Genomic DNA, 11,726 nt, shown 5'->3' on the forward strand with positions numbered 1-11,726 from the left:
ATAACAAAGAGGAGCTCTGGCAGAATGTGGATGGGTGTGAGGTGGGTTGACGCCTCTTGCCGGGTTCTCAAGTACCGTGAAAGAGTTGCTTTGGCCATTTAGAACTGGGAACTCAAATACTAGCCTTTGTCAATTTAGTATTTGCGGGTGGTATCAAAGGTTCTGCACATTGAAGTGAAGGTGATGAAGTTCCAATCAACGGCTTTCAAGTTTTCTGAGGGTTATGATATTTATTTGCCGTGATCTCTGAAACACTAGTATCACCCATTACAACTATTTGAAAGAAAAGAATGTATTTAACAAAATTTTGGCTGGTACAGAAATGGATGGAAGTCCAAGAGATGTAATGCTTTTGTTTTGATGGCTGCCACTAGAAAAGTATAGGGTTGAGTTGTTGAACTTTGTTTCTGATTGCCAAAGTTGCATGTTTGCTGGCCGGCTATTGTTGGTATTCTCTTTATATTTAGCTCCAACTAAGAAACACATCTGGAAGAAGCATTGATGTTGGAACTTCCGTCATTATTATTGTTAACATGGAGAACAACAATTTCCTAAACATGGAAAAGTAAATAATGTCAATAGGTTTTCTTGATTCTACGGCAAAGGTATCCACTTGAGAATAGCAAGAAAATTAGTTAAAACAAGGACATTGTAGTTTCAAATTGCACCTCCTGTTTCATAGGCCTGCACAACTTGTAAATGCCGCGTTGCTTCCTATTATTTTCCTCTAACAATTACCATCCTGCTGTTGAAGGCCCAAGTAACAGGCAATACATCATTAACATATTCTATAAGCTCCTTTTTTTTTCGCTTTCAGCTTCTCTGCCATGGCCTTTATGACATGTAAGCACGAATTGATATTCAAACTAGTTCTTGCATTTGCTATTTTCCATATGGCGATTGCTGGGGATGCAGACATCATCTCAGATTTTATAGTCCCACCAAATCAACGTTGATGGCAACTTCTTCACATATACTGGCATGAGGGCTATAGTTCGGGCAGCCCCACCGACAACTTTTAAGGTTTTGAAAGCGAGCATGGCTGAGTTCCCAGCCCCCTCAATGGCCAGAGTGTTTCGTATGCAGTTCTCCAATACCCAGCTGGCTCCGTCAACCCGCCTCACACCCATCCCCGCTCAGCTGAGCTTTTGTTTCTCGTTGATGGATCCCTTGAAGTTGGATTTGTTGACACGACAAACAAGCTCTTTACTCAGAAGCTCCAAGTCGGTGACTTGTTTGTTTTTCCAAAAGGACTTATTCACTACCAGTACAATAGTGATGCAAAGAATTCTGCAATAGCTGTTTCAGCATTTGGAAGTGCAAATGCTGGAACTTTGTCAATCCCTAATACAGTTTTCACCACCGGCATTGATGATGGGATCTTGGCGAAGTCTTTCAAGACTGATGTTGCCACCATTCAGGCAATTAAAGCAGGGCTTGCGCCCAAGGCTTGAGATAACAGACCCTTGATAGTAATTGAAGGGTAATTTTTCTTTTTTAACTCTATTTTCCTGTAGTGAAAAAATTACCCGTAATAAGGCATTCAATGATTAGTCGAAGGCTTACCCTTGTAGTTGGCTTGCAAAAGGTTAGTAGAAGATGATTTAATATATTCCAAAAAGGCAATCTTAAAAAATGGCGCCAAGTATTCCTCAGCACAAGCGCTAAGCGATAATAATTCCTCTACTGTTGTATTTTTCATTTTGGATGGGCACTACTCTTGTATTTATATATCCTACGTGAACTTGATGCTTTGGCATTCACTGTTTCAATTTGAATCAACTCTTGGAAAGTGTCAGCAGCAGCTGTTGGATGAGGCATGTATCACATTGTCTCTGTGTTTCCATTACGTATGAGATACAAGTACATTTCTTAGAAACAGCTTAGTAAACCATTTGCAATAAGTTTTGAGGCGTCTTTAGTTTGTCATAAACAAATTTCTACTTGTTTGCAAAACGCCTTTACTATTTTAGACAATTAATGCTTTCGCGCTAGCGCGCATCCGTTTTCTTGCTTCCGGAACATAAGACTTCAAAAGCTGCCTTTGAGAGATGCATCCCCTACCGAATCCATTTTTTTAGGTAATCCTATCAATCTCCTCCTCCCGTCTTGCCATCATAGTTGTTCGACCTTGAAGCAAGCATCAGTCTCTGGCTTTCTTGGATGTTAAAGATGTTGTTCTACAGTAGCGATAGGTCTCCCCCTTCGAGAGACAATTGATAGATGAACCCTACTTGTGGAGACATCCCCATACCCATGGGAAGAATGGAACATCTCGGGCATCAGCGATATAGTGGACAGCTTGGATAGAATCGGTAGCCACTAACACACGGTTGAGCTGCAAATCAATAGCAATCTTAAGGCCCTTCTCAATAGCCTCAAGCTCATGAAAGATAACCATAGAAGGTTCCCTCGCACTAGCGTCGGCCACTAAGGGTACTCCTCTGTAATCGCGGATTAAGCCACCCGAACCACCTAACTCATCTTTTAAAGATCCATCCGAGTTGATCAGCCAAGTACCTGCAGGTGGAGGAAGCCATTTACACGGTATAGACCCGATGTGTTCATAATCAGCATTAATGTGCCAGCTGCAAAGGAATTCCCTACTCCGAGCCGAATCAATAGCCTTAAGTTTTCTAGATGAGAAGCGCAGCCGGGTATCCGAACTGATCTTGGAAATGTTGGCCTTATTAAAGGGTGGTCTACGATCAGAAGAGGCGAGTCTTCTAAAACTAAAAAGAAAGAATCAATGGCGATACAAGTCGCTGGACAGGAAAAGCCCAACGCCCCTGCGCAAAAGAACGAAAACGGGGATGAAAAGAAGCAGGCAAAGAAAATCTCTCTCAAAGAACGACTCTCTAAAGTCGGAAATTTCGATGAAAGCAAGGTATTATTATCGCTTAGCGCTTGTGCTAAGGTAGACGCCATCTTTGACATGTTGATCGCTAACGGTCAGCTGACTCTACCTCCGTGTAAGCGACCCGCCGAGATCGATAAAGTTGATGATTCCAACTACTGCCGGTACCACAGGTCGTGGGACATACACTAAGACAGTGTTTTGTCTTTAAAGAGCTGGTGCAAGAAGGCCTCCGGACAAAGGCATTAACACTCGGAGAAGAAGAAAAGAAAGCGACTACCAACATGGTGTCTATAAGGTTTGGAGCACTGCAACCAGTCTCTATACCCGTCGAAGAGATGGATCCTCTGGACACCGAAGTTCGGGCAGACCGGAGTCTCATTGAAATGAGTTTTGGCCCACCCACCTAAACGAGGAGGTTTTTATCCCTGCTATAGTCACTGCCATGCCCCAACAGCCGAAACTCAAATTAAAGAACGTAAGAGAAGTGAAAGATGATAAAAATAGAAGTAAGAAGCAGCCTAAGAAGAAGGAAAAAGTGCCCGATGACTCCCCAAAGCAAGAATTAAGGGTTCCGGTCACCCTTGCGGACCACCTGAAATCCAAGAGAGCAACAAAACCACTCCTCAGATGAAGACCAAGAGGTTTCATCATGCAACATGATAACGGTGGGCCCTGCTTCGGCAAAGAAAGAAGAAAGGCTAACTTCCCTGATTCCTGTTCTAGAGCCGAGAGAAGAATGCACACTGCCTACCCTAATCGAGTTGCTTGAAGATTGCGAGATTAGCGATAGCGATGCTATTAAAGATAAGGGGAAGCCTTCTCTCGAATGTATGAAGGGTGGTCGTAGATCAGGGCTTCGCGACGTCGGCTTTATTAGGGAGGAAGAGCACCCGGACTGGCTTGCAAATATTGTCCCCGTCACTAAAAAGAACGGGCAGACTTCCTAATATGGTCTGCATAGACTTCCGTAATTTAAATGATGCATGTCCTAAAGATGAATTTCCATTGCCTATCACAGAAAGAATTCTAGATAAGACTTTCGGCTACGAGCGCATGTCTTTCATGGATGGTGACGGAACGGAATAAAATCTAAAGGTATAATCAAAAAAAATGCACCCGGACGACCTCTACAGATTTGCTCATTCCGCACCCCTTTCGGCCTGATCGTAGACCACCCTTATCCTTATAGTTTCATGCCCTTCGGGTTAAAGAATGCAGGAGCAACAACTCTACTGGCTATGACGCAAATCTTCAGAGAGATGTTGCATAAAACCGTAGAATGCTACGTGGATGACCTGGCCGTAAAAAGCCGTAAAGGGCTCGACCACTTGGCAGATTTACGACAAGTCTTCCTTAGGCTTAGGCAACACAACCTGAAGATGAACCCTCTAAAGTGCTTCTTCGGAGTATCGTCAGGGAAATTCCTCGGATTCATAGTACGAAAGAAACAAGCAAGGGATTGAGCTTTAGAAAGCCGTTGCTTGTTGGGGTGAAGTTCTTTGGCGTGCCCCTGGAGTTTTGGACTCCCAATGGCTTGAGTTAGATTGCCAGTGCTGTTGGTAAACCACTGCACACAGCTTGTAGGGGAAGGCTAACTGCTGCTAAGAGCAGGATTTGTTTTGCTAGAATCTGTGTTGAGATCGATGCGTCTTCTGACTTTGTGGAAGAGTTTGATTTACAGTGTGGGAATGGGGATTGGACTACGGTTTTTGCAGAGCGCAGAAGGTCTCCTGCCCGGTGCCCTGCTTCTTGTCTTTTTGGCCATTCTGCTTCCGCATGCTTGAAGAAGAGTAATCAAGCTGCCCCTCATAAGAATAGAGCCACCACCTCTGAGAGTGAGTGGACTGATGTAAGGAAGAAGAGAAAAGGCAAGGGGGTCTTGGTTGAAATCTTGGATTCAGCTTCTATCCAGCTTTCAGTGGAGGATGCTGCTGGTAGCCCTCCATGCATGGCTGAGAACATTCTCCCCCCTTATTCGGGTGATGCTGCTTCGGTTGATCAGGTGGATCCTGGCCCTCCTAATCTCCCATCGGACAGCGCCCCTAAGGCCCCCCCCGTCCTCCTCCGGATAAGGTTTCTGAGGCTCCTCTTACCCAAGCTGGTCCGTCCAAAGACCTGGGTACCGAAGAACCTCTGTCTCCTACTCCTGACCTGAACCCTCTTGGCCGGTTGGTTAGCTGCTGACTCTTTGGACAATAAGGGCCATGCTCAGTTACCCAGGATGAATAAAAACAAGAATAATTCCCCCTCTTCGAGGTGGAGGATAAGGTAACCCTGACTGGTTGTCTCTTTCTTTTGTCAGCGATGGTTTTTGCTTGCTGGAATGTCAGGGGCCTTAATGACCCATTAAAAGAAGGAGAGGTCAGGAAATTGATCTCTGAGCATCGTCTGTCCCTTTGCGGTCTCATTGAGACTAGGGTGAAGGAAATTAATAAAGGTTCTCTTTTGATGGCTTTGGCTAGGGAGTGGAAAGCGTTATGTAATTATCAGTGTGCCCCTAATGGCAGAATTTTGCTTTGTTGGAACCTCATGGGTAAGGAGTTGGATCTTGTTCTTCTTGGCCAATCTGCGCAAGTTATTCATTGTAGAGTTTCGGCCAAATCTAGGGCTTGGAGTTGCATTCCTTCTTTTGTTTACGGTGAAAATTGTCATTCGAAGAGGAAAGCCCAAAGAAAGAAAAGAGTGATTTTTCCTCTTTTCCTTCTCTTGTGGGTGATAATCCTTGGTTGGTGATTGGGGATTTCAATGCGATCAGATGGAATCACGAGAGATTGGGCCGTTCTCGGGACTGGCCGGATTGGATGGGAGACCTTGATAATTGTGTACTTTCTGCGGGGCTCTTTGATCTTCGGTTTTGTGGCCTTCTCTTTTCCTGGTCTAATAGGAGGGAAGATGACCCCATTCTGAAAAAGCTGGATAGGGCCCTGGTTAACTGTAGTTGGGAGGCTTCCTTCTCCGGGTCGGAAGTTTCTTTCTTACCTGCTGGGGTATCGGCCACTCACCCATTAACCAATTCGCGCCAGTAACGAGGTCCTAAATAGTAACGTCTAAGGGATCTCGAAGATCCCGAATTAGTTTACACATGTGACGAATTCTTCCCTACCAGACGCCTACTCAAAACTAAGAGGGGGAAAGATTTAATAAAAACTTTTGAGCTATTACCACTATCTGATAATCAAATGGTGATTCCGCCTATATCTTTTACAAATATTGCTTTTTCAACATTGCTACCAATCTATTGCTAGCACAGGTATCAATAGCCTTAACTACCCGTTCATGCCATGTTTGGAGTTTCTACGCACGAATCATAAGTTCTTTGGTTCGTAACGATCACAATGAACCATCCACAAGATAGAGATAGTACTTTATTAATGCCGTGATAACTATAATGTACGAGTTGATTCCCAGATCAGAAATTCTTTGATTGGGTCCACAAGCCAAATCGAACGCTTACTTTCTCAACCAACCTAATTCGGGGTTACATTCCATGAAGAAGTTATATGATAGAGAGAATGGAACGCCAAATTCATACATCTATTAAATCTTTCTGCTCACTCATTGATGTAATAGAGAGAGAGGGAATTGTCACACATTTATGGCAACTCACCGCTTCATCCGTGTACAAACCATTAAGCCGACCATGGCAATTTGTCCCTTCCATCGATTTATCAATGCCTAGCACCTACCAAACGCCTACTCAAAACTAAGAGGGGGAGGGATGGAAGAGTAATAGCAGCATTCCAGCCAGCATACCTTTATCCGAGCCAATAATTTTGACATCCTTGAGTTGCCAGCCATTCATAGGTTTTTCCTCGTTTTGGGATAGCCAAAAAAAAGCCGAAGATCGGTAATCAATGCCAGGTGAAGCTGGAACCGTAAGGGCTATTGGGTGGGTGTCGATCTATGCCCCTCGCTTTTATTTCATCGAAAGGATCAAGTGGCTTTCGATCACGAAATGCAGGTTCAAATTCAAACTCCCTCTCTCCGGTTGCTCAGATGCTACTACGCCTACGCCTGCAACAACTAATAAGGGCCCTTTTTCGAATGTTTGGAGAGGCTCACGTATTCTATATCGGACCCCCCAAACTCGCCTTTCGTCTTAAGAAAGATGGTCATTCTTCAGGTTTTCAAGAGCCGGACACATGTCGACAGACCAAGCAAGGACGGTATTCGCGATTCCTTCTCTTCCTTATTCCCGATATCGTACGACATATGCCTGCCAGATAGAGGCAAAGAGATGCCGACCCTTACAAGCCTATATACAAATACTGTTTTGTATACAGGACACGAGCCTTTGCTACAAAAGCTAGGGAATGTGCTATATGAATTAGAGGAGTTTATGAACGTTACCAGCGGATCCGAGCCTTACCTTATATTGGAGAGTTGACCCTCTTGGCTGGGCCTATTCGCTTTAACACCGGGCTTGTCTTGCTTGATTGATTGGCTTACCCTCGTGTGTCGTGCCATATTCGCTATTGGCTTATAGTTGTTTAGTTATTCTTCTATTTGTTAAACCAACGTACGTACTAGCTTGAACACCGTGCCCCTTTCTCTAATAATAAGGCAAGCAAAACATGTTGCATCCCCAAAAGCTTCTCCTTCTTTTGCACCTTTGGGTCATAGAAGACAGCTCCTTATTCTTCTTGCTTATGGGATTAAAAGATCTCTTATTCACCGCTCGGGCTTCAGGACTCGACAGACACAGGTCACTGATGTGTGGGCAGTTATTATTTCTTTTGCCAGTGATGAGATTCTCGCAAAGCCGCCTTACTAACCCTTCTATCCGGCATACCAACAACTTTTCACAAAAGCCCGATAAATTTACTTCAAAGATCAAAGAAAACCAGAGATGGCATTTCGAGAGAAAGCTGTGGATTGAGGGTTGCTTGACCCGCTAGACCAGCGCGCCAGCCAGGTTCAAATTCAAATGAAAGATCTTCAAAAGTCTCAAATGAAAGCCAGGTTCGTTCAACAGCATGGGCAGATGCTTCGGGCCAAGCAGACTGATGAAGATGAAGTGGTGGTCATTCTAGAACTAGAGATGCTCTCTCAATCTTTGGAAAGCTTTCTCCTCTCGGAAGTAGCTTTCTCGATACCAATAGGGGGGCAGGTTTGGAACCCTCTTTATGTGAGCCTCAGGAGATAGTGAAGCCGTAAATTTTTGGTCTCATGGGCCAAGAAGCAGTTTCGCCATTTCAAATGAGACATTGGTTCCAGGACTCTTCTTAGTGGACTATTGTCCGCTTTGACCGCGAACAGCTGATCTTGGCCAGTCTTGAATTGTGACTCGACGGGGCCGTTTGGGAGATCTCGGTTGCCTTTCATTGGTATCTGAATGGAGGCGGTCTTCAACTGTGATCCTATACTCTTTTGCTCTTGCAAGTGCTGCATCCGAACCGAAGGATACACGGGGCTCTAGAGGACGAGCAATGGGAATTCATTCTCTACTTTCGACTTCCTTTCTCTCGCCGATAGGGCAAGCGCTACACTCTGCACTGCGCATACTTGGATACCAGCTCTGTTTGAAGAGTTCCTTGAGTGAGCCTTCTTCACACCGACTTCCTTTGGTGCCCCTCCTGAGACCAAGCCCTTTCCTGCCTGCAATGCTTGCTGATCGACGAGCGCCTTTGTCCTGTCTCCTTATCCTCTTTCCCGCTATGACGTCAGTCACTCCCCGAAACCAGACAGACCCTAACGGCTTCTTTGCTAACTCGCCCTATAGTAAGTATAAATAAGGAGAGGAAGCTGTGTTTTGGATGACTTTTCCACTCAGATAGATAACTGATCTGATCTTTATGCTCTTCCTGGTCTTGGACTATCAACTACCTACCGCTGCTTCAATCAGTGACAGTGTACCCTGTCTTTGTCGATGTCCGAAAATGTAGCCTTTTGTAACCCTCACCGTCATCATAGCTCCCACACGTAGTAGGGGGCTCTATCTAGACTACTGGACGAGCAAGCCCAGTCTCCCTTTTTTTTCTATTTGGGACTGTGCTTGATTCCGAATTGCAAGAAGTACCTGAGCTCTCCTTCCGTCTCGCAATCATCAGTGGTTGATGGATCACTCGAGCACCTATCTTGACCACATAGAGGTCACCCTCCATAAAGATGCCAAGGTCAAATCGTCAATCGGGTCAATGTCCGTTGGAATGGGAATGGTACAGGTATGTACTTTCAGAAAATGAAGAAGCTCGCCCCATAGATGACTTCCCTCTGCCAATACGAGTCCAGAACCCTCTTCTTTTGGAGGCAGATTTGCGCTCACCTTCTCTAATGGAAAGCATACCTAGTAGGGTCCTTTTCTGATGAATGACTTGCTGCCGAATCAGGCTCTCTCTTTGAACTGTACTCTCTGGATCAAAGCAATCGTATCCTTCTTCCCTCCCACAGTTCCTCTCTTCTTTGACCTAAACAAGTTCGCTGTATAAGAGAATCTCAATAAAAAGAGGTTATAGGAGGTTATAGGCGGGTGGGAAGAATAAGGTCTGGCCAATCAGGAATAAATATAGGTCCTCTAATGAATCCCCCAGAGAAGGATAGGGGAATACCTTGACTCTCTTCGCACTAACGTTAAGAGCAAATGAAAGCTTTTTCAGTACTTCTTCGGTCAGAGAGATGCCCGAACGATATAGATAGGGTTGAAGCCTTCAGCACTAGGGGTTCTATTCCTTTATCCCTAGTGATTCTCCGGGATTTCCGCTCTATCCCTCGGCTCTCTCTTACGGAAGAGCCTTCCAACTCATGTTATGGTCTAGATCCCCAAATATGACTCGACCATTAATTATCGCCTATCCGGATCAGTTAGGGAGAGATATGCCCTCTATAGAGTTTCACATAGCCTTTGGGAAGTCTCGGAGCGGAGGTCAAGACCTTCTCCGATAATCGATAGGCGAGGCGGATTGATTCTTCTCGTCCCGGCCCTAATAGCTGTTTTAGTATACGATGAGTTGGGTGAGGGAGAGGACGACTATTGATGCCTTGAACTCGACTCCTCTAGAGAGTCCTCCTTCCAAGGGGCTATGCTCTGTCCTAACCATTCCTTGCAAAAAGAAAGCCTTTAAAAGCAGTACAGTAAGTAATAGCGGATTTTTTCAAATGCCGGAAAAAGAGTGAAATACCTTTTACTCCTCCTCCCTAGAGGGGATAGAAGACTGGAAGGGATACCTTTTCCTCGGATTATTAGTGGAAAATTTACCAGACAGCTCAACCGTTGACCAGCCAACCGGCAAATACATTTATACAGAAAGACCAAGCTGGTGTGCCACACCTCCAACTCCAACTACTACAGGAAAGATTCCACCTCCCTCTCATGAATAAATTTGATGGATCGTACCTTAGCACAAGCGCTAAGCGATAATAATACCTTCCTATTTTGGAAGTTGGAACTCCCGCCAACCGGTGACTCTGGTTTACCATTATGTATGATTATTTCCCGTTATTTCCTCCTCCCTATTATTTGATTAGTGATTAGCTACTACTTCAACCTCTAATTAGTATGTTGTTCTTACTATTCCGTATTCGTATTATGTTGGTACTTTTTCCAATGCTATTTAGTATTCTGCTTATTCATGTGCATGTGTTATCCCTAAATCTCCATCAAACAAAGTAGAAATCCTCAAAAACTGCCCATTCTGAACGTTTTCCTTATGTCGCAGCAACCAGCTAGCTAGAACTAGAAGAAGAAGAAGGCGAGCTACCAGATGAGCTAACCAGCATACGAGATATGTTGAATAGAAGGAATGAAACCGACGTACCGTATTGACCGGCGGGTATATTTATTAATGAAAGAACTAAACCACCGCCCGCGGCTGCTCCTGCTCCTGCTCCTCCAACGCCAACGGCTACTGATTGTGTCAGCCATTCCTTTATTATTGCTATTGATATAGTGGAATTCATTCCAGTCATTCCCTCCTACACCCTATAATTCGTGTAATTAATAATTTGACTTCAGGGTGGTAACTCATTTACTTCCAACAATGGGATTTACTTCTTCTATTGGAATTGGAACTGAAACTCTTGGTTGCCCCAGCTTCCTCATATTCAACCAAGACCCTAACATTAGGAAGACTGAAACTTAAATTACAGGATTTCCAGAAACAGCTCCCGCGTCTCCTCCTCCGTATGCTACTTCTTAATTGTAAAAAAAGAAAAGTCATTTGTGCACCTCCCCTCAATGGGCTCCTCTCTTGTGTACTCCCTCTCTTTCTCCGTATCCGAATCTCTCGTAAACCGAAAGGGGATGGGAACTTCGACTATGAGGAGTTGCCGGCTTAACCGACGTCTTATCCCCCCTACTGATTTTGGAAAAGAGATACGGCACGCAAGAGAGACGGATTGCTATCTTCCGGTCCACCAAGAATCTCGTATGTACTGTAATCAAGCTAGACTAGTTGGTTGGTACAGGACTCACGCTAGACAGGTTGCTATTGTTTCCTACTTCGGGTTATTGGCGAGTCCGCGCGATCTTCACCATCGGCCAGTCCTCGATTTCTCTACTTGAGTCACGACTGAGCCAATTTATTGATCTTTGTGGTCGCGAACGATCTGTCCCGAGTAAGTTATTTATAACTTATTTATAGAGGCTATTTTTATAAGGATGTGGGGAGTCGGGGGAAAGTCTACCACACGGAGAAGAAGCTCCAATTCTCGCCTAAGCATGGGAGCTCAGTTGTGCCTATATCTTAGCCTTCGAGCTGAACACTTCATCGAGCGGCGAAAGGGCCATTGCAGTTACGCAGGCCTTCGAGGAAGGTCTTTGTTTTGCTGCTTGTTGTCGCAGCTAGGTCTCTACCGGCTCTATTCGTTAGGGATTCTCGCCTTTTCGAATGAAGATTTGTCCAAATCTCCCAGGCACGAGACCTGCTCT

General features: G+C 44.8%; 1 pseudogene; it reads left to right on the forward strand.

Annotated features, from left to right (window-relative positions):
- Positions 1-552: 552 nt before the first annotated feature.
- On the forward strand, positions 553-1,599 carry LOC148582693 (germin-like protein 9-3; annotated as a pseudogene).
- The last annotated feature ends 10,127 nt before the right edge of the window (positions 1,600-11,726 follow it).

The sequence above is a fragment of the Corylus avellana genome, unplaced genomic scaffold (assembly GCF_965113065.1).
Source record: "Corylus avellana unplaced genomic scaffold, dhCorAvel1.hap1.2 HAP1_SCAFFOLD_31, whole genome shotgun sequence".
NCBI classification, from domain to species: Eukaryota; Viridiplantae; Streptophyta; class Magnoliopsida; order Fagales; family Betulaceae; genus Corylus; species Corylus avellana.